The sequence below is a fragment of the Pan troglodytes genome, chromosome 5 (assembly GCF_028858775.2).
Source record: "Pan troglodytes isolate AG18354 chromosome 5, NHGRI_mPanTro3-v2.0_pri, whole genome shotgun sequence".
Lineage (NCBI taxonomy): Eukaryota > Metazoa > Chordata > Mammalia > Primates > Hominidae > Pan > Pan troglodytes.
Genome location: NC_072403.2, coordinates 19898025 through 19925359, shown reverse-complemented (window position 1 = coordinate 19925359; position 27335 = coordinate 19898025). Strand labels below are relative to the sequence as shown.

Here is a 27335-nt window from a genome sequence, read left to right as displayed (position 1 = left end):
GTCCCAGTAGGGTTAGCAGCAGTGTCTGTCCCCATTGCCATAGAAAGGACTGAGGTATGTGAAGTCATGTGGAAAAAGGAAAAGAAAGTATGTAAACACATGCATAAAGACATCAGAAAAAAAGTAAAACAGCCAGTGAAGATAACTAGGCAAAATTACATCTAGAAATTTTGTACAGAAAGCTAGAGTAGACATGTGAGTGTTTATGAATACGTGAGAACACATTAGAACATCAGCATTTGACAGTCAGCAGGTCACATTCCTACTTTCTGTACCAAGCTTCCAACCATTAGAAGAGTAGCAGTAACACTTTATGTTGGGCCAGCCACAATTTCTAGCTGATAATTATGTGAACCTAAATTATTTCCTTGAAAATATTGAGCTATTATTTGAAACAAAGCTTTGTTTTGTCACAGAAATACTCTATCAGATTACTGAGTATGTTAAGATAGAGTGTTATGTGATTATAATGTTCATATTTATACAAATTATATAAGGGACTTCTTGGTAACGTGCAACGAAATACTCAATATTCAAATATCCAATAAAAAATATACCTACTCTAATTCCAAGGCCAGCTCTAGCAAACCTATTCCATCAGCAGGAAAGCCTTCATCAAGTCCTGCCTCTAAGAATGGCTCTTCTGGGCAAGACCAGGTGACAGCCTTGAGCTCTGGTAGCATCCCTGGAAATGCAGCCAACACAAGTATTTCTTCCTGGAATGGCAGAAAAGAGCATGGTGATTGTTCCTCTTGAAAAGCCAGGCTACCAACTGCTAGAGTTAAAAAAAAATTTTCATCTATCTTATTATGATTTTAAGATCCCTCAAAGAACTTGAATAATAACCAAAAATCTAAACCTTTCTAGGGTTATAATTAGTCAGAGTTGTTCTCTGGGTCTCTAAGAGATACTCATTCCAGCCCATCTCCAACCTGCCTTCACTTCTGTCAAAAGCTGTGGACAACAATCACGATGTTCAGTGAAAGCCAAGTCCAAAAGAGTAATACTGTATGAGTCCATTAATATAAAGTTCACAAACCAGGCAGAAACAAGCTGTAGCATTTAGGGGTGCAAGCTTAGGTGGTAAAGCTATGATGAAAACTCTGGCGGTGATTAGACTACATGTCAGGTTTATTAGTCCATTCTCATGCTGCTAATAAAGACATACCCAAGACTGAGTAACTTATATAGAAAAAGAGGTTTCACGGACTCATAGTTCCACATGGCTGGGGAGGCCTCACAATCATGGCAGAAGGTGAAGGAGGAGCAAAGGCATGTCTTACATGGCGGCAGGCAAGAGACAATGAATGCCAAGCAAAATGGGAAACCCCTTATAAAACCATGAGATCTTGTGAGAACTCACTATCATGAGAACAGTATAGGGGAAACTGACTCCATGATTCAATTATCTCCACCTGGCCCTGCCCTTGACATGTGGGGATTATTACAATATAAGGTCAGATTTGGGTGGGGACACACAGCCAAACCATATTATTCCACCTCTGGCCCCTCCCAAATCTCATGTCCTCACATTTCAAAACCAATCGTGCCTTCCCAACAGTCCCCCAATGTCTTAACTCATTTCAACATTAACTCAAAAGTCCATAGTCCAAAGTCTCATCTGAGACAAGGCAAGTCCCATCTGCCTATGAGCCTGTAAAATCAAAAGCAAGTTAGTTACTTCCCAGATATAATGGGGGTACAGGCATTGGATAAATACACCCATTCCAAATGGGAGAAACTGGCCAAAACAAAGGGGCTACAGGCCCCATGCAAGTCCAAAATCCAGCAGGGCAGCCAAATCTTTGACTCCATGTCTCACATCCAGGTCATGCTGATGCTAGAGGTGGGTTCCCATGGTCTTGGACAGCCCTGCCCCTGTGGCTCTGTAGGGTACAGCCTCCCTCCTGGCTGCTTTCACAGGCTGGCATTGAATGTCTGCAGCTTTTCCAAATGCACGGTACAAGCTGTCTATGGATCTATCACTGTGGGGTCTGGAGGACGGTGGCCCTCTTCTCACAGCTCCACTAGGCAGTGCCCCAGTGGGGACTCAGTGTGGGGGCTCCAACCCCACATTTCCCTTCCACGCTGCCCTAGCAGAAGTTCTCCATGAGGGCCCCACCCCTGCAGCAAACTTCTGCCTGGACGTCCAGGCATTTCCATACATCCTCTGAAATCTAGGTGGAGGTTCCCAAACCTCAATTCTCGACTTCTGTGCACCCACAGGCTCAATGCCGCATGGAAGCTGCCAAGGTTTGGGGCTTGCACCCTCTGAAGTCATGGGCTGAGCTGTACATTGACCCCTTTTAGCCATGGCTAGGATGTAAGGCACCAAGTCCCAAGACTGCACAAAGCAGCAGGGCCCTAGGTCCGGCCCACAAAACCATTTTTTCTCTTAGCCCTCTGGGTCTGTGATGGGAGGGGCTGCCATAAAGACCTCTGATATGCAGAGACATTTTCCCCATTGTCTTGGCAATTAACATTTGGCTCCTCATTACTTATGCAAATTTCTGGAGCCAGCTTCAATTTCTCCTCAGAAAATTGGTTTTTCTTTTCTATTGCATCGTCAAGCTGCAAATTTTCTCAACTTTTATGCCCTGCTTTTTTTTTTTTTTTTTTTTTTTTGAGACAGAGTCTTGCTCTGTCACCCAGGCTGGACTGCAGTGGCACAATCTCAGCTCACTGCAAGCTCCACCTCCCGGGTACACACCATTCTCCTGCCTCAGCCTCCTGAGTAGCTGAGACTACAGGCGCATTCCACCATGCCCAGCTAATTTTTTTTTTTTTTTATTTTTTAGTAGAGACGGGGTTTCACCGTGTTAGCCAGGATGGTCTTGATCTCCTGATCTCATGATCCGCCCGCCTTGGCCTCCCAAGGTGCTGGGATTACAGGCATGAGCCACTGCACCCGGCCGCTCTGTTTCCCTTTTAAACACAAATTCCAATTCCAAACCATATCTTTGTGAATACATAAAACTGAATGCTTTTAACAGCACCCAAATCACATCTTGAATGCTTTGCTGCTTAGAAATTTCTTTCACCACATACCCTAAATCATCTCTCTCAAGTTCAAAGTTCCACAGATCTCTAGGGCAGGGGCAAAATGCCATCAGTCTCTTTGCTAAAACATAGCAAGAGTCACCTTTATTCCAGTTCTCAACAAGTTCCTCATCTCCATCTGAGACAACCTCAGCCTGGACCTTATTGTCCATATCACTATCAGCATTTTGGTCAAAGGCATTTAAAGTCTCTAGGAAGTTCCAAACTTCCCCACATCTTTCTGTCTCTGAGCCCTCCAAGACTCTAGGAAGTTCCAAACTTGCCCACATTTTCCTGTCTTCTTCTGAGCCTTCCAACTGTTCCAACCTCTGTCTGTTACCCAGTTCCAAAGTTGCTTCCACGTTTTCAGGTATCCTTATAGCAGTACCCCACTCCTGGTACTAATTTACTGTATTAGTTGATTCTTACACTAATAAAGATATACCCAAGACTAAGTAATTTATAAAGAAAAAGAGGGTTAATGGACTCACAATTTCACATGGCTGGGGAGGCCTCACAATCATGACAGAAGGTGAAAAAGGAGCAAAGGCACATCTTACGTGGTGACAGGCAAGAGAGAATGAATGCCAAGTAAAATGGGAAACCCTTCATAAAATCATCAGATCTCATGAGAACTTACTATCATGAGAACAGTATGGGGGAAACTGCCCCCATAATTCAATTATCTCCACCTGGCTCCACCCTTGATGTGGGAATTATTACAGTTCAAGGTGAGATTTGGGTGGGGAAACAGAGCCAAATCATATCATCAGGACAGCCAACGCCTTGAAGGGAAGAAAAAACAGTGTCCAAGCAGACTTAGTGCAGGCTACGGAGTGGCTGACAATGCTCTCTTCTTGACCGGGGTGGTACTTACAAGTGTTCATTTTGTGCTACTCCATCACACAGTACGTCTTCTGTACTAGTGTTATCTTTCACAGTAAAAAAGGAAAGGAAAGGAAATAGAAAACGAGAAAGGAAAGAAAGGGAATCTATGACTGTTTTGGCTATTTTTATAGATACAGATTTTTCTACATTCAAAATGTATATTTTTCTGCCAACGCATATTTTGGATCAACTTACTTTTTCCATATGATCTGTATGTAAGTCCATTAATTTTTTTCACAAAATTGAAATGTCACGTATCTATCACCTTAATATTCATGCATTACTATAAATCAATACTGGTGGTAAGAATATAAATTAGTACAACCACTATGGAAAACAGTATAAACATTTCTCAAAAAACTAAAAATAGAAATACCTTACAACCCAGCAATTCCTCTACTGGGTATCTATCCAAAGAAAAAGAAATCAATATACCAAAGGGATACATGCACCCCCATTTTTATTGCAGGACTATCCACAATAGCAAAGATATGGAATCAAGCTATGTGCCCATCAACAGAGGAATGGATAAAAAAATGTGAACTACTATTTGGCAACAACAAAGAATGAAATCCTGTCATTTGTAGCAACATGAATGGAACCAGAAGTGATTATGTTAAGTGCAATAAGCCAGGCACAGAAAGACAAATACCTCATGTTCTCACTCATATGGGAGCTAAAAAACTTTATCTCAGGATGAGGTGGGAGAGGGAGAAAGAAGAGAGGTTGGTTAATGGGTACAAACATACAATCAGATAGAAGAAATAATTCTAATATTTGATAGCATACTAGGGTGACTATACTTAGCAACAATAATGTGTATATTTCAAAGTAACCAGAAGGCTTGAAATACCAACATATAAAAATAATAAAGAGTTAAGGTGATGAATACCCTAATTACCCTGACTTGACCATCATACATTCTTTATATGTTACACTCACATGTACCCCATAAATATGTAAATTATTATATATTAACAAAAGAGGGAAAATGGATGAATCTCTAGGATGGACATATCTGTAGCATGCCTTGATAAGAACAAGTGCTAAAGTATGTCTCACCAGACACTGAGGAAAGAATCTGGTATGCTGAAATTGCCTTAAAAATAAATACAAAGTTTTCTTTTCCTAGAAAAATACATACATTTTCAAATATATGAAGCTGGTATTCCTAACTAACCAATTAACAATCTTTCATCCTTTTATAAGTCATCTGGGGATAAGACTATACAAATAAATAATTACCTACTATTATTCTCATAAATTAGCTTGAGCTCCTGGACTATTGGGCAAATGATTGTTTTCACAGCCCTAAATAATAAACCACTTATTATTAGACTCAAATCCATCTTACTCTGCTACTTAATTCCCTTGATGGTGAAGATGCAAACTTGGCTTATATTTTAAAGCAAAATCCCTCCAGTGGACACCTGTTGTTATTGTCTACCTAGGATCTTTTTTTCTCCTTTAGATCACATTGCTCCCTTCCCAACTGCCCCCACTTCTTTGGGGTAGTGTTTCCTACTCACTCAAATTACAAAATAGTGGGTGGGCTGTGCTAATCACAGTACCTCCCTTCTCTCCAAAGGTGTGGACTTGGGACCAGGCCTGGCTGATCACATACTCCACTACTCCCCTACTCACAAGGATTAGTCTAATGGGCATGTGACCCAAACCGGACTTCTCAAAGCTCCTGACTGCAACTCTTTTTATTTGAAGCTAGGGACAAGACAGGACAGGACAGGGACCAGGGGAAGGGATACAGAACCAGAAAAAGATGTATCAAGGAACTGCCATGGAAGCAAGAGGGAGAATAAGAAGAATAAAGCCAAAAATATTAAGACAGTAAAGGAAAACAAGAGGCAGAGGTAAAAACAACAACAACAACAACAACAACAAAAAAACAGAGACAAGCCTGATGAGACCTGAACTGAGTTTCTGAAGTCAATAATGTATGAAGGTTTCTGTGAGCCAATAAATTCCTTTTTTTGCTTATGCTAGTTTTCTGGATGGATTTCTGTTACTTACAACCCAAAGTGCCCTAATACAGTTACCATGCTGTACTTGACGTTGAGAATTTATTGTGTTTTTAGATCTAGGTTCCTACTTAGTATTACAGAAATTTATATAAATAAATAATTCAACAAAACTCACAGGCAATAGGCATTCTCTAAGATTTCATTTGCACACATGTGCACACATGCATGCACATGTACACATAAACACATTTACATATATAAATACACAAAGGTCATCAGACATATTTATTTATTTATTAGTGGCCTTTGTGTGTGTGCATTCTTTTTTATTTGGTTCTTTTCTCCTCCACCAGTATCAGCCTGAATACCACCCCAAATGAAATCTTAGAGAAACTTTACATCTGTACTGAAAATTAAATTGGTCTCTAGACTTTTTTGTGCTGTTAGGTTTTGGTATTAACTGTATGCTTATTTTATAAGTGAAACAGGAGCTATTCATCTTCTGGAACAGTTTAAATACTGATAAAATTATGTGTTCTTTAAAAGTTACATAAAACTCAGCTGTAATTTCATATGATTCCATTGTCATTTGCAGTAGTAGATCTTTAATCATTTTTCCATCTCTTTTAGGGTTACTGTCCTATTCAAATGTTCATTTCTTCCTCAGTTAAATTTAGACATTTATATTTGACAAAGAAAAAATCCATTTCTTCTGGGTATTCAAATTCATTGCTGTAGAGTTCCGCAAATTCTGTTATTGTCTTTGCATCACCTCTGCCCCTGATTGTTTCTTTTCTCACTTATAGTCTTCTAAATTGTTTTACTCCTTATTAATTACCTAATCAAACTATTTTACTGTGCTTTTCAAAGACCAGCTAATATATGTATTTATCCTTTCTGTTACTTTTAATTTCATTAATTTCAGCTTTTATCTTTATTATTCCCTCTAATTTATTTTTGTTTGTTATGATTTTTTTCCCAATTCATACTAAGAGTACACTTTGTCTTTATGCTTAAATACTGAAAATAGCTAAAGACTATAGTGTTTCCACTGGCTACAGCTTTCACTCTATCCCATAGCTTGTGGAATAGATAGTGTACCTTTTATTGATTTCTAGATGGCTTGTGATTTGACCTTTGATTTCTCCTTTGATATAAAGGTAATACAGGGCCAGGCATGGTGGCTTACGCCTGTAATTCCAACACTTCAGGAGGCTGAGGGTAGAGAATCACTTGAGCCTTAGGAGTTTGAGACTAGCCAGGGCAATATTAGACTCCATCTCTATTTTTTTAAAAAAAATTAATAAATTTTAAAAAGGTTATATACTTTTCTTAAATTTCTAAATAAAATTTATTTTTTATTGCCATATGTAATTTCTAATAGTATGGGATTATGATCAGAGAACAAAATCTATAAGAAAATCTTTTCCTTTTAATTTATTATGGTGCTCTTTGTGGTCAAGTATATTTTTCTAAGTAGTCTAGAAAGAAATATTCTGTGTGGTTCTAGAATATCTATTAAACCTAACTTTTTAATTTATTCAATTTCTGAATCATCAAGGTATGTGCAAGGTTATCACAGGTCAAAACAAGTGAGAGAGGTTTATTTAAGTGTCTCACTATAACTATATTTGCATTTCTAACAGTTTTGTTTTACAGAGTTAGTGGCTATGTTAGCTTACATATACAGCTTTATTTTCTTCATAAACTCTGCCTCTTTTTGTCATTATATAATGTCTTTCCTTATCCTATTTATGCCTTTAACTTAAATATCAACCTTTATACCTTATCTAAAGCTTATATTACTTGTTCTATTGACTCCGCATTTGCCTGGGATGTATGTGCATCCTTTCAACTCCATCTTCAATTACTTTATCTCGAATGTTTCTTATAAACAGCTGCCAGAGATGTGGTACACAGCCTGTAATCCCAGCACTTTGGGAGGCCAAGATAGGTGGATCACTTGAGCCCAAGAGTTGGAGACCAGCCTAGGAAACAAGGCAAAGCTCTGTCTCTACAAAAACATACAAAAATTAGCCAGGCGTGGTGGTGCACGCCTGTGGTCCCAGCTACTCAGAAGGCTGAGATGGGAGGCTCACTTGAGTCCAGGAGGTCGAGGCTGCAGTAAGCTATGATTGCACCACTGCACTCCAGCCTGGGCAACAGAGAGAGCATGTTTGAAAACACATACACACACATGCGCACGTGCACACACACAAAACAGCATACTACTGGGTTTTACTTTTTTTTGGTGGGGAGGTGGGGGGGTGGGGACAGGTTCCTGATCTGTCGCCCAGGCTGGAGTGCAGTGGCATGATCTCAGCTCACTGCAACCTCCACCCCGCAGGGTCAAGCAATCTTCCCGCCTCAGCCTCCCAAGTAGCTGAGATTACAGGTGTGCGCCACCACGCTTAGCTAATTTTTGTATTTTTAGTAGAGACGGGGTTTTGCCATGTTGCCCAGGCTGGTCTCAAACTCCTGTACTCAAGCGATCCACCTACCTTGGCCTCCCAAAGTGCTGGGATTACAGGTATGAGCCACCATGCCTGACCTGGGTTTTGGTTTTTAACTCAGTCTGACAATTTTCCGATTAAAACATCTAATGAATTCTAAAAATTTGTGAATTTTCCAAGTTCATTCACCTTTAATGTAAAGGCTGTTATATATTAACTCATTCTTTCCTCCTCACTTGATTTATTTGATTCAATTCCAAATATTTCCCTCCTGTCATCTTCCTGTATCTCAAGGTCTGTGTTTCTGGTTAACTTTTTGTTCAGTTACTTTTTCTTTGTATTATTGAGTATCTTTGTCAGAAAATAGGTGATGATATTTCTAAATTCTTATGTAGTAATAAATTTCCTCCTGACAGGGAAATGTATGGGATTTTCCGGCTGCTGTCTTTTTTCTCTCTGAAACCAACCCAGTAGTCCTATAGACTATTCTTTTGTATAAACATAGATTGCCCTTTCTTGTCTTAAAGCTTAAAACTTGTATTTGTTTTATCTGAGCTCCGTCCTCAGGAGAGGACTTCCAGGCCACTCAAAAAAAAGTATCAAAGAACTGAAACTCACCAGATCACCACACCAGATCCTCGAGGGGCCCCTCATTGATCATGATTGCTTCCTTGCCCCTCTCTAGTTCCTGTTTTCTTATACATTGTTACATTTCTTCCCTGCTATATAAGCCCTCGGTTTTAGTCTGTCAGAGAGATGGATTTGAGAAGGATCTCCCATCTCCTCAGCCCCAGCACCCAATTAAAGCCTTCTTCCTTGGCAATACTCATCATCTCGTGATTGGCTTTCTGTGTGGTGAGCAAGTAGGGCCTAGACCAAACCCTTGGTATTTTGGTAACATCTCCATGGCCTGCGGAAATTACTATTTCTAGTTTTCTGTGTCACAGATGAGAAATCTGCTGCTAGTGTGATACTTCTTCATGGTAAGTAATTTGCTCTGTCTAGAAGCTTCTAAGATTTTGCCTCTTATTCTTAATATATAGTTCAAGAACTTTTCCAATAAATCCAGAGTGTCTTTTTTCATAAATTTTGCCTGGAACTTAATAAGCTATTTGAATTTACAGACTCAAGTCCTGATTTTTAAGCTCAAAAAATTTGTTTCTTATATTTACTTAATTATTGCCTTTCCTCCATCTGTTCCTTTTTCTCTTTCTGGCTTTCCTGTTACTCACATGTTATATTTCCTGGATCTATTTTCTTTTGTGGTTTCCATTCCTTTATATTTTTGTTCTGTACTTTCAGATTCTTCTAGCTGACCAACTAGGCTACCAAATCAAGCCCCAAGAATGATCATTATCACCTTCAGTTCATTTACTAAAATGTTTGATGGGGAAATCATGCATTTCATCTCTAGAAAGTCTTCTTGTGCTGCATCTGCATCTCCTTATGTGCTCTTTCTATTTTTTGTCAGGTTGTCATCTGTCTCTGGCTGCCGCTCCATCACATTCAGCGTGAGTTCTGTCTGTTTTCATAGACTGCCTTCCCTTTGGCTACAGTGCCAATATTTTTCTTTGTTATATCACTGGGGTTCAGGTCTGATTGTTGAAGGACCCATGGAACTGAAGTTCTATGAGTAGGGGGAAACACAATGGTCTCTTCTCCTGTGATCTAGCAGTGTGACAGCAGGTGGGCTGCCAGGACCCTTCCAAGGCCTCCTGCTCCAAAGGACGCCCCCAACTATGGATTTTTCTCCTTGGTCTCTTGTGGAACACACACACTATGGGGTGAGGGTGAGTTTCAGTTTTCCTCCCAGGAGTCCCCACCCTCTGTAGGTGAAGTTCATCACAGTATCCAGTGCATCCTGATCTTCTGGTGGGACTCATCCAATGGATGCCAGCCCTCGGTACCAGCCAAGCCTAGGAAGGAATCCCCCATCTGCTCCCCACTTCCCACCCTCAGCTTTCACAAAGCTTGGGGTTTCACTTGCACTCAGGGGTCTGCTGGCTCCAGGAGTCGTTGGGATCAGGAAAGGCAGATAGAGTAGAATTGAGAGAGCAAGATAGCAAGCCACTTTAGCTTGCTATCTTTCAAGAATCCTTGCCAACTATAATTCCTGGAGTTTTCCCCAAATATTTACCTAGATGGAAAAATGGAAATTTGTGATAAAAGTTTAATTTGGGCAGAACATTGGCAATACTAAGCATGTTCAGCAGCTATTACATAAAGATATGTACCAAACTGATACTCATCCCTAAGTTAACTGTTTTTGAAATTCACTTTTTAGAATTCTCCTTTTTGCATATTATTATTTTTTACTTCCTCTATATCAAACTGTCTCATTCTAAGAATCCATAAACTGGACACTCAAGGGTATGAGAATCATTTTCCTTTGCCTTTGGCTATCTTTCCTAAATAATGCCTTTCAAATTCTACCTTTTAATTCAAAGAGCTGTATTTCTATATACTAGTTAGATAATGATTCTTTTTTTTTTTTTTTACATTTTAAAAAATTCGTGTTTTTCTTAACTGAGATTGTCTTGAGTCTTTGCTGTTTGGATCTTGAACTGTTTTCGGGTCTTCTTCCCCACTTTTTCATGATATTACCCTTCAATTTCAAATTTTTTAATTTATTACTAGACCATCTCCCCTAAATACTCTTTGCCCTAGCCCCTATCATGTGTGGCAACTTGTCTGCAAATATGGCTGCAATAATTCTCCACAGACCTGTACAAATACTTTCTACAATGTGATCTTCTTTTCCTCTGATCAACAAGTAGAGGAATCTGTTTTTCCCCACCCCTTAAATCTTGGCCTTGTGACTTGCTTTGACCAACATTAAGAGTGTGAAGCAAATTTCTGACCTCAGGGTGTCTTGAAGCTTCTGCTCTTGCTCTCTTGGAATTCTGAGACCACCATCAAAGAAGCCCAGGCTAGCCTCTCTGAAGATGAGAAACCACAGAGAGAAAGGCCCAGACAAAAGCCAGCACCAACTCTAGTCATGTGAGACCATTAGAGACCATCCAGCCTCAACTAACCACCAGGGACAACACCTGTTTGAATGAGTGGCACCATGAAAGAACAGCTGAAGAATGTGCCCCACTGAGCCCAGTAGAAAATGCTGAGCCACAGACTCATGAACCAATAAAATGGCTGTTGTTTCCAGCCACTAGTTTTGAGGTGCTTTTGTAACAATAGATAAGCAAAATAGAATGCTATTTCTTTCCAAATTAATCCAAAGCCAATCTCTGCCCAAAGAAATTATTTCCCTCATTTATCAATGAGTATCATGCCTACCTAGAAGACTCTTTTATGAACTTTGAAGCTGTCCAATCCATACATCTTGCAAGTTCTGTCAGTCAAAATACAGTTTCTATGTATTCTTCCATGCATAAACTTTAATAATTTGTATTATGATAACTTCTATTAATTCAAGTCTTTTTAAAAAGCTCAAAAATTTTAGAAACACTGCATAAGCTCTACTACAGTAAGGGGAAATTATAATTCCCACTTAATAGGCATATGAACATCCATTGAAGTATCTTTCCTAAGATTACATAAGAAGTCAGGACAAAAAAAGTCAAAATAAGTAGAGCTCAAAAAAACAAAACAAAAAACAGAGCTGTCACTGTGATCCTATTATCTATCCAGGGCTCTATGCTGTGTATTACTCCACTGTCCATATGAATTAATTGTATAGGTCTTAGGGTAAGTTGAGTTTCTTCAAAATATTTCATATACAGTTTCATGTAGCCTGAATCATTCTTATAGAATCCATCAACCATTTTAATGTGGCATCAACAGGAGAGATTATATTTTTCCCCTTATGAAAAGACAACTGTCAAATTTCAACTCTCATTTCCAAAATACTCCTCCCATCCTGGAAAATAAATGTTGTAAACACTGCTTTCTAGATGATGAGACAATATATTTTAAATGGCTCTGTAACAAGAAAACTGATAGAAGTTAAGGTATTGTCATTTTCATTAACTGTGGTTTCTGTTTTTAGAAATGGTGCTAAATACCTGCTTCTATGTTCAATTTATTTTGTGCAAAATGGAGAATCACTCTTCAAACACTTTCACTTCTTGATTATCAGTTTCTATGATGTCTTCAATTCTTTGACTAATAACTCTATCTTCAAAAACATATGAGAGATTCTGGCACTTGTAGCATCATTTTTCTTTGTGACTATCAAGGCAGAACATTGGTTTTTACGCTCAGCTATTGATAAAGTACACATGCTTGCCATCTCTCTGTCACCCAATTGCTCATTCACAAAACCCGATGTTCCTAACCTCATTATTTATGGAGCTTGAGTCTCAAATTAAGCTTAAACCACACATGTGGCATCTACCTCCAAGAAAGTCCAGTTTTTCCACCTAGAGATTCAGAAGCTGGATTCTAGTTAGAGCTTAAAAGACTCTCATTACTGTTAATAATTACTAACAATAATATGTTGGTCTCAGTCCCAATTATCAGTTATCCCTTAGTGAGCATTAACAATAGTTGAACTTTGTAGAGACGATGGTCTCAGAATTAAGGGTTTTACTATGCCTTTCATTAAAAACTATGCCTTTCATTAAAAACTATGCCTTTCATTAAAATGCCATTCAAAAAAATCCTTCTCACTATAATAAAAGTCTCCAACTCAAAAATCCTAAAAAGAATAGGCTCAACAAATGCCAAGTACTCATTCTTGAAGGACCATCAGTTGACTCTAGAAGAATTTAACCCACAATACCCATAACCCCTAATGGTTGTTTGGCAGCATAAGGAGCAATTCCAGAAAGCCTCCCTCAACAATTAAAACTCTTACCTCCCCCCTCCTCCAAGAACAAGCAATTTAATTTGATGGAAAGTCATAATCTATTTATTAGGATACAGCCAAGTTAATAACCTAGCAATCTAAGTTATTAATTTTGGAAGAGAGGCCACTATTTTTATATATGGAGTTGTGATTTATGCTGTGCTGTTTGCCAGCAGTTTTAAACCAATAAATGTTCAGGAATAAGAGAGAAAAAAAACCAGGTACTCCGCACCCTATATTTAGGTATCCACATCTGCTTTCTTCTTCAAGACTCTGGAAGTGCAGCCAGGAGTATAACCATCCCTTGCAGGCAGTCTACAATGGAAGCACATAGCATCTAGAGTCAGGAGACCGAGATTTGGGACCTGGCTCTGACACTGTGATCTTGGACTAAAAGATAACACCTGCCTCACAAAGTGGTTGTGAGGATTCAATGGAATCATTTAGGTGTAAATACTTTACATACATAAGCACTATATGGATGCGACTAGAAATTTAGAAATAATGGATCCATTGATATGGTACTTCAGCATTCTAAATTGGTAGTAGACAGAATATGCATTGAACACAGTATCAGAAGGTATACAGGTTTTCTGTCTATAGATAGAGCAGATAGTAAGTACAGCAAGTAAAGCACAATTTATCAATGTTGTAATAACTTCCGCTACCTGATAAGCTGAGAGGGAAATGTCATTATTTCTCTTTTGTTTATATTATCTATATGGAATGCCAACAAATAATATATAAAGCTCATAAGTCTAGATTTTTGCTTAGTACCTTACTCTTTATTTGGAAGATGCAAACAAAGATATAATTTAAGATCATGATTAATAAGAATATGGCCTGAAAATTAGATTATTAAGAATGACTGAATCTTCTTCCATTAGACTAATTTCTTTCCTATTAATTTCTTCCTTCATAATTTCCCTTGGCCAAAGTTTAATAAAACTCTCTAACCTTATCAAGAAAAACTAAAATGTCTAAAGAAATTAGCATAGGTTATATGTACCATTTCTACAATTTCAAACTTAAGTAGATTATTTTGATGCCTATTTCACTAAATGTAACTAATACTGTACATCACATGCATGTGCACGCGCGTGCGCGCGCACACACACACACACACTCTCTCTCTCCACCAAAAAAGTACATATTACTCCCAAAGCCATGGCCGAAAATCACCAACTGTCCTTCATCAATACATTTGTGATTGACAGAAAAGTCGTCTTCAACTGCTATAGAATTCACTTAAAAGAGTAACAGTTGGGTTTGGTTTTTTGTTTGTGTTTGTTTGTTTGTTTTTTGTAAAGACGGGGTCTTGGTATATTGCCCAGACTGGTCTCAAATTCCTGGCCTCAAGTGATCCTCCTGCCTTGGCCTCCCAACGTGCTGGGATTACAGATATAAGCCATTGCACCTGGCCAAGTTAGGTTTTAATTCTTGATGGACTCATGATGTAGCCCTCTTTTGATATATTATCACTTTCATTTAATAATTCAGCAAGCATTTACTTAATATCTATTAAGTGTCATACCATGTGCAAGATGCTGGGGATGCAAAGACAATCAAGACAAGGTTCCTGAAAGCAGAGGCTGATTGTAAAGGCAAATGGATCCTTTTCTGTCTTCACCTTGTCTCACCTGTCCTTCACCTTCTTCCCAATGACTATACCCTTACTCTTGAAACTATCTATTCTCACAGGTTCCATGACATCACAGTCTTCCAGCTTTCCTCGTAGTTCACTGATCACTATTCTCAATCTTTTCTGCCAGCTCCTCTTCTATCAAATCTCTAGATGTTAGAACTCCCTAGCCCTTGCTTGCACTCTTTCCCTTGGATTGTTCCATCTCCTCCAGTAGCTTTGAATACCATGATATGATGACTGCCCCCCAGTTTGTGTCTGCAGCCTATCCCTTCCCTCTGAGTTCCAGAGGGCTTACAGTACCTCCATTTGTATTAACACAAACATTTCAAATTTAACAGGTCTAAGACAAATTTCAACCCTCACCTCTCACTACCACCAAATTGTTTCCTGCAGTTTTCCCCATTTTAATAAATGGCACCACCATTCTCTCAGTTTTTCAAAAACTAGGAGTCACCTTTGATTCTACATTATACCTCACTCCTCATGTCCAAGCCATTGGCAAGCCAGTCAATTCAACCAAATTATGTTTCCAATCTTCCAATTTCATTCCATCTTCATCATCAACATCCTAATCCAGGTTTTGACCTTGTTCATTGCAGAACCTTCTAATTTATCTTCATGCTTCTAATCTTGCCCCACTATAAATTATTTTCATTGCAATAACCAAAGTAAGCTTCTAAAAATGTAAATGGGATTATATCTACCATCTGTTTATTACACTTAAATCATTTTTCATTACATAGAGATTAAAATCCAAACTCTACACAGCAAGGTACCGTATAATCTGGCCTCTGCCTTCCCTCCAACCCTGTCTTGAACATATTGTTTTCCTGCCGCCCTGGCCTTTGTTAAGTTCCATGAACAGTACAAAGTCTTTCATGTTTTAGGCTGTTTGCTCAATGTGAAATGTCATACTAATCTCATTCCTTCTTAGAGATCTTGCCTTAGTCTGTTTTGTGTTGCTATAAAGGAATACCTTGACACTGGGTAAATTATAAAGAAAAGAGGTTTATTTGATTCAGAATTCTGGCTGGCTGGCAAGTTCAGGACTGGACATCTGCATCTGAAGAGGATCTCAGGCTGCTTCTATCCATGGGAAGAAATGAAAGGGAGCCGATATCTGCAGAGATCACATGGCAAGATAGGAAGCAAGAGACAGGGGAGATGCCAGGCTCTTTTTAACAATGAGCTCTCAAGGGAACTAACAAGAGTAAGAATTCATTCACCCCCAAAGAAGAGCATTAATCTATTCATGAGAGATCTAGTCAAATTTCAACATGAGGTCTAGAAGTAACAAATATCCAAAACCACAGCAGATCTCAATATGAAGTCCTCAAGGAGGTCCTCTCCAATTACTCGTTTTCAAAATCCCTTACCCCTTATTTTCTATTATGGCACTCTGTTTACTTCCTTCAACAAACTTCAAGAAGCCCAATTTCACTTATTTGTTTGTTCTAAATTTCTACTACTAAAATGTAAATTATAAGAATATAAGAACCACTAATATGTTGCTTACCATTCTAGCACAAGCACCTATCATAAGCTAGCACAGAGTAGATAATAAATACCTGCCATATAAATATATTGAAATGTCTCCAAGACTCCTCCCACCTCTTCCTATCCATGAATGGTATACCACACCCTTCTGAGTGTGAAGTCAGCACTTTGTCTTGATAAATATTCTTGAATGCTACACATTTTATAATGTAGATTTTCAGATTATAGATTTTATTATTATTATTATTATTATTTTGAGATGGAGTCTTGCTCTGTTGCCAGGCTGGAGTACAGTGGTGCAATCTCGGCTCACTGCAACCTCCCTCTCCCAGGTTCAGGCGATTCTCCTGCCTCAGCCTCCCAAGTAGCTAGGACTACAGGCGCACACCACCACACCCAGCTAACTTTTGTATTTTTAATAGAGACGGGGTTTCACCATGTTGGACAGGATGGTCTCTATCTCTTGACCTCGTGATCTGCCTGCCTCGGCCTCCCAACAGATTATAAATTTAACACTCTAAAATGTCCATAAAAATATCAAATCAGATGAACTTCCCAAGAAATCTATAAACATTAAAAAATACATAAAAGACTTATAAGTCATAGCATCTAGGAAGCTCTCAATACATGTTGAAAAAATAAAAGAATTCCATTCTTTGTCTTCATCATTTAAAATCTCCAATTGATAAATATTTGTCCACAATCAGCTTCAGGTTTAGGCTCACCAAAAGTATCTATTAATACAATTCAGAGAATAAAATTCTCATAGGATTGTTTCTCTGTAAATGTCCAGATATCAACCTGAAGAAGTATACTTTGCCCTTAAGGCTTTTAAATTTTCCACAAATGTTTCTTTACATACTAGCAAAATAGTTATCACTACAATATCTCAGTATTCACAGTGTTCTAAAAATTATAAATACAGTTAAAGCCACAAAGGTATTATTTTTATAATATTATCCTAAAATAAAAACAAAGTCACAAACCAAAACGTTTTGCTCACTTTCCATAATTCTAAAGAATACACCATCTCCTCTCCAGCATTAATAAAAATGGCTACAACATCTCATGAGATGAAGCAGATTTCTGTTCACCAAGGTCCAACCGTACTCGGACTCAGCAAAAATGTCACCAATCCAATTAATGAAATGCCTCAATTAATAATGGGCAAAAAGGTTTTAAAAGGAAATTTAAAAACTTTCTATATTCTACCACACTTAATACATGCCTTAATCCAAGCTTGACAAGAAGAAAAAGAACTATAGATTAAATTTTATTGAATTTATTTGCCCTCAGTGGCTTTTCTCAATAGGCCTTTTAGAATCAATCTTAATGAATGTGTCACTTTGCAACACAGCCACATAATGTGGCATTATTGATTGACATATATTCAACTGTGAAGATTAGGATAAAGTAAAAGCCTGCAGTGTTTTTTAAATGAGACAAAATGATACTTACATAAAAAGAAGATTGCTAGGAAAGATAGTTTTATATTTATTGTATATTAAGTAGTTTTGTCGTGTGACAGACATTCTAAATACTCTATCCCAAAAGGCACCTATGCAAGATGGAGTCACTCTAGTTTGAATACCTCTGACAGATTCCTTGGTGTGGAAACTGTGTGGCATTTCATTCCATTCGGTCACACAGTGGACAGGTGAGTTACTAGTGAAGATGTAGAACAAAGGGATTAGTACTGCCCTGGGTGTGTGTGTATGGTGGGGGGCGGGGGGTGGTGCTTGTTACTGACTATAGAGCAGGAAGAAAGTAGAGCATGGCTTCCTTTCATATCAGCCCAGGAAATGATGAATTTGGGGAAGCTTTTAAATTATAAATAAATTCTTCCTATATTTGTGGTTGAGAGAAAAAGAGCTCAGCCGTTGGTATCCTTGAAGATGGTCATAATTAGTCTGGAAAACCTCCATGGAAAGAAGTGAAACTTATGACACTTTTGTAGTGAGCCAAGATACATTAAGCAGAGAAAGAACATTATAGAGTAGTCTAACGCAAAGGACAGGCCGGGAGCATTGGCTCACGCAGGTAATCCCAGCACTCTGGGAGGCCAAGATGGGTGGATCACCTGAGGTCAGGAGTTTGAGACCAACCTGGCCAACACGGTGAAACCCCATCTCTGCTGAAAATACAAAAATTAGCTGGGTGTGGTGGCATGCATCTGTAATCCCAGCTACTAGGGAGGCTGAGGCAGGAGAATCAATTGAATCTGGGAGGTGGAGGTTGCAGTGAGCGTAGATCACACCATTGCACTCCAGCCTGGATGATGGGAGCAAGACTCTATCTCAAAAAAACAAAAAAGGGAAAAAAAAAAAAAAAGCAAAGAACAGTCAGGATATATTAGGCCAAAGCAGAGACAGTGTGCAGCAGAAGCTAAAAACAGACAGCTGGTCACTATTACAATAGCCAATAGCCAAGATTTGGAATCAAGTGGCCATCAACAGATGAATGGATATAAAAATGTGGTAGGTATACACAATGAAATACTATTCAGCCCTAAGCAAGAATGAAATCTTGTCATCTGCAGCAATATGAATAAGTCTGAACGACATTACGTGAAGTGAAATAAGCCAGGCACAGAAAGAGAAGTACTGAACGTTCTCACTCATATGTGGGAGCTAATAAAAAGTTTTAGCCCATGGAAATGTTAAATATTATGTAAAACTGTTGGAAAGAATCAAATTTCTGAATTTGAAAACCATATATTTTCATACCTAATAAAGGTATGAAAATGGGGAGGGCATAGAGATAGGGTCTTGCTGTGTTGTCCAGGCTGGTCTTGAACTCCTGGCCTCAAGCAATCCTCCCACCTCAACCTCCCAAAGTGCTGCAATTACAGGTGTGAGCCACACTGTACCTGGCCTAATAAAACTTTTAAAAAATGGTACCATGGTGGATCATAAAGCTGCAGACAGAGACCACTCATACAATTTACAATAACAGTACAACTGAGACATGGAAACATTCTGCCATGGAGCACATAATGCATCAAGGGCCCTGTGGTTGCTGTGCAACTGTTAACCAACACCAGCCATGGGGCTCCTCCTGTGTACCCACAGGGCCTAAGTCCAGAAAGACTGAAACACCAAGTATGTTAAAAAGCCATTATTTCATGGTGATACTTAAAAAACAAAATGAACTCCTTTGGAAGATGTGAGGAACATAACCCACTCTGAAACCAAATAACCAAGGGAAAGACACAAGAATTTATTCTGCCTTTTCTTTATATGCAGCTTCCTTTCTGTTATGCCTTTAAAGTAACCAAATAATTGATGAGGTAAAATTCTTTTTATAGAAGCATTTCAACCAATGATGGAATTGTATTACTGTGTAATCCTTAGTACAATAATCAATCTAGATCAAGAGTTGGCAGATAACTCCCAGTAGGTCCAAATCTAATCTGGTAAATGAAGTTTTATGGGCACGTAGTTGTACCCATTCATGCACATCCCGTCCAACGCTGCATTCCTACTACAATGACAGAGACCATATTGGCCCTCAAAGCCAAAACTATTTACTATCTGGCTCTTTACATAAAAAGTTTACTGACCCCTAACCTACACAATAATTATCAATGGCTGCCAAAATCACAAAGCAAAAAACAGATAAGGAGGCGGATGACACACAGGTCAGGCTTACAACACCTGTGCTCACTGATGGGGCTTCACACAACAAAGGGAGGGACAAGGCAGCAGTTGCCTCCTGATGCCATGCAGCAGGAAGCGTAGAGCCCCTCCACCTTCACAGGCCTTCTTGCCAAAAATCTGAAAATATGATCAAACCTCAGGTTCTCATTACCTGTTCACAGGAAATACAGGGGACAGAAAAATGAATTAAAGTACATGGGGATGTAGTTAGTTAAAATTCTGACTGTGAGAAATTCTACAGGACAAAGGATCCAGTTTCTTCGATAAATAAATTGCAAGGAAAAAAAGAAGGGTGAACCCACAGACCAAGGATGCCCAATCTTTCAGTTTCCTGTGCCACACTGTAAGGGAGAATTGTCTTGAGCAACACATAAAATATACTAATACTAATGATACCCAAAGAGCTAAAAAAAAAAATTTAATTTAATTTAAATTTAAATTTAAAAATCTCATAACGTTCTCAGAAAGTTTATGAATTTTTGTTGCACCACATTCAAAGCTGTCCTGGCAGCATGTGGCCCACAGGCCACAGGTTAGAAAAGCTTGCTATAGACTAAAAGCCTAAGAGATTTATTAGCTAAATACATGAGTAGTCCTTGTTTGGATTCTAATTCTAACCAACCAATGGGGAAGGGGAGAATTTACAAGACAATAAGGGAAATTTGAATACCAATATTTCATGACAGTAAGGAATTACTCTGCAATTGCTTTCTGGTGTGATAATGACATTGCAGTTATATTATTTAAAGGCAAGTCTCTTCAATGTTTCGAAGATACATACTGAGGTTTCACAGATGAAATAATATGACATCTGGGCTTTGTTTCAAAATAATCCAATGGGGAGGGGGGCAGATAAATGAAGCAAGATTGGCCATATGTTGATCACTGTTGAGGCTGAGTGATAAGTAAAAAGGGATTCATTATACCATTTTCTCTACTTTTGAATATGTTTAAACTTTTTCCATAATAAAAAGATAAAAATAAAATCATTAGCAAAGCTTTCTCTCTACTTTCCAACATCTGTGCTCATGGATGCTTTGTTTCTCCCCCTGCCCATCCACCATGTATATTCATTCATTAACCAAATGCCTACTGAATGTTTAGTACAGCATAAGCCCTGGGCTAGGTGCTGGCGATGGCCTCACCTTCAAGAAATATACAGTCTAGAGTGGGAGCCCGTAAGGAACTCAGCCATTACCACGCTTGATGGTCAATGTCGCATGAGCAGGACCCACAGAGTGCTAAGGAATGCAGAGAAGGCGCATCTATGCCTTCCCATGTTCCTCATTCCCACTCCTTAATATTCTTTAACAGTATGGCTAATCTCTCCTGATTGTCTACTTTGCTCTTCTAAGGAGAAATTTCCTTTCTCTAAGTGGCCCTGACTTACGCCACTTTATAAGCCAGAGGCTTCACACTGCCTATTCCATGACTCGTGAATATAAAACACTGGACTCTTCCTCCACTCTGTTCCCTGCATGCCTTTGACTTCTGTGATAACTACCCTGACAGCCCCAAAATCCCATCCTCACCCAGTGCTCTCCTACTTACCTCCTGCTCTATAGCCAGTAACAAGTGCCACCACCCCTCTGCCCCCTGCCATACACACACACCCAGGGCAGTACTAATCCCTTTGTTCTACATCTTCACTAGTAACTCACCTGTCCACTGCGTCACTGAATGGAATGAAATGCCACACAGTTTCCACACCAAGGAATCTGTCAGAAGTGTTCAAACTAGAGTGACTCCTTCTTGCCTAGGGGCTGGGTAAAATGAGGCTGAGACCTACTGGCTGCATTCCTAGGAGGCTAGGCATTCTTAGTCACAGGATATTAACAGTTAAGGGAAGAAGTTAATAATGTTTATTGAACAGACCCAGGACTTAACAAACCCAGTAAATAACAGACCCAGGAAATGTCCTGATGTCCTGTCTTATGAACAAAAGCATTCTTAGTTTAAGTTTTGCAGTAACACTCCATCTCAAAAGGAAAAAATAATAAGTTTTGTTTTAAAAATAATATTCCTGTGAAAGTAGTTACACAAAGATTAACAGTCCTTTGTCACAAGCCGTTGTAGTAGAGCACATCTCCCTACTACTTTTTGCTTTGTTATCTTATATATAAACAAGCATTGTACCTAACTAAGACAGATGTGTTCCTCCTCTCGCTTTTGGGAATGCCCTGGTCTCTCTGTGGAGTAGTCACCTTTTTATTCCCTTACTTTCTTAATGAACTTGCTTTCACTTTATTCTGTGGACTTGCCTCAAATTGTTTCCTGTGCAATATCTGAGAACCCTCTGTTGGGGTCTGGACTGGGACCCCTTTCCAGTAACATATTCTGTGATGAGCCATGAAGGGATGATACTGGAGAGACCCCCCTTAACCAAAGGAAAATGGTCTGCACAGCACCAATTGGCCGACTTTGGATAAATCGTAGGATACATTTCATCCCAGGTAAAGGACAAAGTTGGGTTAAAGACCCAACTCAGAAGGGTTAGCGTCCCTCCTGAGACGCAAGGGGTTAGAGGGTCCTCTCAGTAAGGCCTCTTTTGGTCAAAAATGGATTTGACACTACGGGATGTTGACCGCTTTTCTCTTTGGACTAATCTGCCTTGAACTGTTTGCTGACAGCTGTGGGTGACAGGATTAGGCATGTACAGGATAGTGGGACAATGAGGAGCTTTCTCTCCTGCAAAGGGGGAAATGTGAGAGCTGACTGCCTGCTGGAGAAGATCTCTTCACAACTGACAAGCAGCTGCCTAGACTTTTGATTCAGTGTTGCTGCACCGGGTGGGTCTTTCCCTGGTCTCCCTGAGCTCCTCGCCTCCCAGCCCCACAACAGACAATGCTTTTCGCCCTTCCCTTTCCTCTCTCTCTCTCCTGTCTCTTTACTATCTTTTCTGTCTTGCAGGGCAGCTGTCTGCTTTTCCATCTTGCCCAGAGACCACATGTTGAAACTCCTGGTTAGAGGTTATCCCACCCCACTTTAAGTGGATCAAAGATGACAGGCAGGGGCCAACAGGGGCAAGTTTGAGCCTTGCCAGGCTGATGCTGGGTGATGAGTGGGGTGACTAGTATCTCTGTTTGTCATGTGTATTTTGCTCTGGACAAAATGGAAAATGTTCATTTGTTTCCCCCACATAGCCTGTTGGGTGGCATCTTGCAAAACTGAGAGGCTTTGCCTATGGGTTCACGAAATGGAAAAAGATGATTTTCTTTTATAATGTGGCTTGGACCCCACAGCTATGGGGCAACAAGCAAGACTATCAAAGCCACTCAGAGAAAGGTAACCCAGAAACCTGGCATGCTGGCAAAAAGGTAGGAATTTCCTGCCAGTCAGGCTTCTGGCCTCTCTGTCTGTGAAAACTGGTTAAATGAATGGTCAAAATCACTTGCATTATCAGAGCTTTTAGGCTTGGTGTGTAATAACTAGGTAGGACATATACTTTTAGGGATAGCTAATGGCAGCTATGAGGGAGGAATACTCTGCTCTTGGCACACTGGGATCAGAGAAGCATGTTCTTGACCACCTGGAAGGTATGGAAATGTCCCCACCCCAACTGAGAGATAAGACTCCCATAGGGGATGGGCTAATTCTCTCTTTTTGGGGATCAAGGATCCAGTATAAAAATGGGACTCTTAATTTTGGAGGATCTGTTTTGCCTTCCAACCATGCCTGCTTATTAGGCCCTAGAAACTGCATGCTTTCCTGACCCTGTTCCTTGAAGGGCTTCTGCCTGAAGCCAGTAATCCAATTAAGAAACTTAAAACTGGCAAATAAAAAATATTATAATTATTAGATCTTCTTCCATCTCTCTGTGTATTTATATGTGTTGTGTGTGTGATGTTTACATATGAAAGAGCTCTGGTTAACTGACTTAAAGAAAAATAAGTGGCTGGGTACAATGGCTCACACCTGTAATCTCAGCACTTTGGAAGGCTGAGGTGGGCAGATCACCTGAGGCCAGGTGTTCAAGACCAGCCTGGTCAACATGGTGACACCCCGTCTCTACTAAATATACAAAAGTTAGCCAGGTGTGGTGGCACACGACTGTAGTCCCAGCTACTCAGGAGGCTGAGGCAGGAGAATCACTGGAACCCAAGAGCCAGAGATTGCAGTGAGCTGAGATTGCATCACTGCACTCCAGCCTAGGTGACAGAACAAGACTCTATCTCAAAAAAAAAGGGGGAGTGCAGGTGTGGTGGCTCATGCCTGTAATCTCAGCACTTTGGGAAGCCAAGGCAGGCAGATTACCTGAGGTCAGGAGTTCAAGACCAGCCTGGCCAACATGGTGAAGCCCCATCTCTACTAAAAATACAAAAATTAGCCATGTGTGGTGGTGTGTGCCTATAATCCCAGGTACTCGGGAGGTTGAGGCACGAGAATTGTTGAACCCGGGAGGTGGAGGTTGCAGTGAGCCAAGATTGTGTTATCACACTCCAACCTGGGAGACAGAGCAGGACTCTGTCAAAAAAAAAAAAAAAAAAAAAAGTACCTGTTTTGTCAGAAAAATAAAAACTTTAATGTCATTTAGTTCACATGACTTTTAGACATTTAGTCTAAATTAGGCAAGCTGAATACTGCCCTTGGTAAATGTGTTAAGGTCATAAACTGCTTCTATGACATTTTTAATAATTATTTGACTTGTCTGCTTTACAGCAAATTCCAGGTAAGGCCTTGAGATGTATGGAATTAGCCTGGTCCCCTGACTAGGCTGGGAAGGTCAGACTTTACAGCTCTGTCCTTGTCTTGGGCTCTACAATCAGATACAAGGTTAAAATCGTTCACTCACCAGGTTTTTCACCCAAAATAAAAGTTGCTACGAGTTAACATTGTAACATATGTAATTGAGACTACTGGAGCAAGGTATGTAAGAAAAGTAGAATGTATTTTTTGTAAAAGCTTATAAAAAGACATGGGAATGTGAGGAGTTTCTTGCCTAGTTCAGAGGGCTGAATAATTATTTTAAGTTAGATAGAATAAAGCTAAAAATTTGAGCAAATGGTGGAAAGTTTGTGAAAAATTAATCTTGTAAAAGAAATTCTGTGTGTGAACAAATTGACTAAAATTAAGAGGGTATTGTTTAGTTTTTCCATAAATTGAATACTGGAAAAATGCACAACAGGGTTTTCTTAGAGCACTGATCTACTCTTCAGCAAAATTTTTTTTAAGTTTTAAAACTTTTATAAGTTTAACGTTGGCACTGTATGTTTACCTAGTCATTGGTACAATTTACATCAAGTTTCATACTTACCCATTTTTGTGAAGATATCGTACACAAAGATACATATTCAATAACTGAGAAACAAGTAAAACTTCTGATCTATACTTTCAGGTTTGTTCGATCATGATAACTTCTGATAAGAATCATCGTCATATCAGTTTTTCGCCTCTTCCACAAGGACATCATCATTTTATCTAAGAGTTCACTCTGGGTTTTATTGCAGAACACAGATTTCCTCAATTGCTTTTTTCTTGCAAGTGTCTTTTTCCGTAATTTTTTCTTATAACCAGCCTTTCTCTTCAACCAAAGGCCAGAATGAAGTCGAAGAAACCTATAGATGACAGCTTTCACAGTCTTTCTCTCGCCTTTTTGTGTACAAATGAATGTTAGAGATCTGACTGGCAGCTTCAGGACACTTGGAACCAAGGGGGCCACTCTATTAAAGATTACCGCAGGATGCCCACATGTCAGGTTTCTGACAGATGTGGTAAGTCTGGGAGCAGAGGAAACAACTGGTGTCTGAATATGACTAAAACGTCCAGTGGACAATGCAGAAATGAGAGGCATTCTTGACACAGTTTTGGTAGGCTGAAGATGCCAAAATATTCAGGGGCTATAAGATTCCTGAAGCTGCTCTCACTGCACTGGCAAAGGCAGAGGCAGCCATCTTGCCATCAACAAAAAATTTAAAGGGTTATAAAAGGTTTATGAGAATCTTACTTTACAGTCAAACTGATTAGGAGTGAGTAGATTTTGTCCGAATGATTTTATTAAAAATTGGATTTGACATTAATAGTACATTAATGCAAAAGTGAAATTTGGCTTTCTCTTTTGAACAAGATTTTCATGTAATATTAAAAGATAAAAGATTTTTGTTTGTCTTTTGAATAAACTAAAGAAAAAAAAAGAAAGGAGAGAAAAGAGACATTATTTGGAAAGCTAACTCTTCCCTCTATCAATGGGTAAAGGTTTTTGCCTTTTTAAAATCTTTAAGTTGTCATTTTGGCTAAATAAATGACTTACAGTTACCTGAGATTCTATTTTATAACATAAAGTGTTTTACACCTTTGCTATTTAACAAACATTCCCAAATCAAACTAGGACTTAATTAGGACCTAAAGACTTAATAAGTCTTTCCTGACTTGATAATCCTTTTAGATATTAGGTCCCCTGAAGTCCAATAATGGCATATTTGACTCATTTGACATACTAAAATCATATAGGAAGTATTGTCAAATACAAAATGGCATCTGACATTTTTTGGGTTATTTATATGTGTTATTGGTATGTGTTCCAAAATTATGCAAAACTACTATAATTCTGGTATAACTTAGTATATGTTATCATTAATAGTTATAATTGTTATCTTAAATTATTGTGTGCCACAAGGGGCCAAATTTCCTTGTCAATTGTGTCTCTGACTATAGCTGCCCTAAGACTTTTTGTCATCCACAAGCAATTGTCTCGTTTTGATTCTCTTCAAAAGGCAGTTTATAATCAGTTATAGGACTCTGACAAGTACTCTTATAAAGCAGGACTTTCACAGCTTTGAAGTGTATGCCATTAAAACGAAGAAAAACTTCCAAGACTCTTGGAAAACTAACGTATTCATAAATATTGAGAAAAACAGGAATTGCACAGACAACTAATAGAAGACCAAAATAATCTATTCATGACTTTTTGCCTTTGTTTTGTTTTTCAGAGTCAAGAAAACTTATTTTGAGCTATTTACAGCTTTCAACAATTGAGTATAATATACTACTGTAAACAAAATTTAGAGCACATTTCTTTCTCTCTACCTGATTTCTCCCAAATTTGGAAACTATTTGTGAGTATTTTTAACTTATGGTGATATAGCTACTTACATAAGTCCAGTAAGAATTTTTCCTTTGTGACAAGACACAATTGGAGACACTGGTTATTTTACCAAGGCTTTGACTGGAATGACTGACATGCTTTCAAATGTAAACAAACTGGTTTAAGGAATCAAAATTCATTTATAGAGACAATTAAAGCCCCTAAGAAAACTGACCTCATATCTTGAGCCTTGTACAGGGCTCCTGACCTGTGGTAAGTAAAGAATGTCACTTTCTGACAGGCCCACGAGCCCCAAATATCTTGGGACATCCAGAGGAGAGAAACTT

The 27335-nt window shown here is 39.0% G+C and overlaps 1 protein-coding gene and 1 pseudogene across 5 annotated transcripts in view; both read right to left on the bottom strand.

The window, feature by feature from the left end:
- Window positions 1–27335, bottom strand: part of RNF182 (ring finger protein 182) — a 55324-nt gene that overhangs the window by 5071 nt on the left and 22918 nt on the right. For 2 of the 5 annotated variants that reach the window (XM_054685606.2, XM_016954927.4), the window contains one exon: window positions 562–716. The exons of 2 other annotated variants lie outside the window; for them this stretch is intronic. The gene's annotated coding sequence lies outside the window, so the exon portion shown is untranslated. Of the gene's footprint in view, window positions 1–561; window positions 717–13398; window positions 13482–27335 lie in introns of all 5 variants that reach the window. One more of the 5 variants, XM_054685607.2, reaches the window with a different exon arrangement.
- Window positions 25182–25984, bottom strand: LOC471859 (large ribosomal subunit protein bL35m-like; annotated as a pseudogene).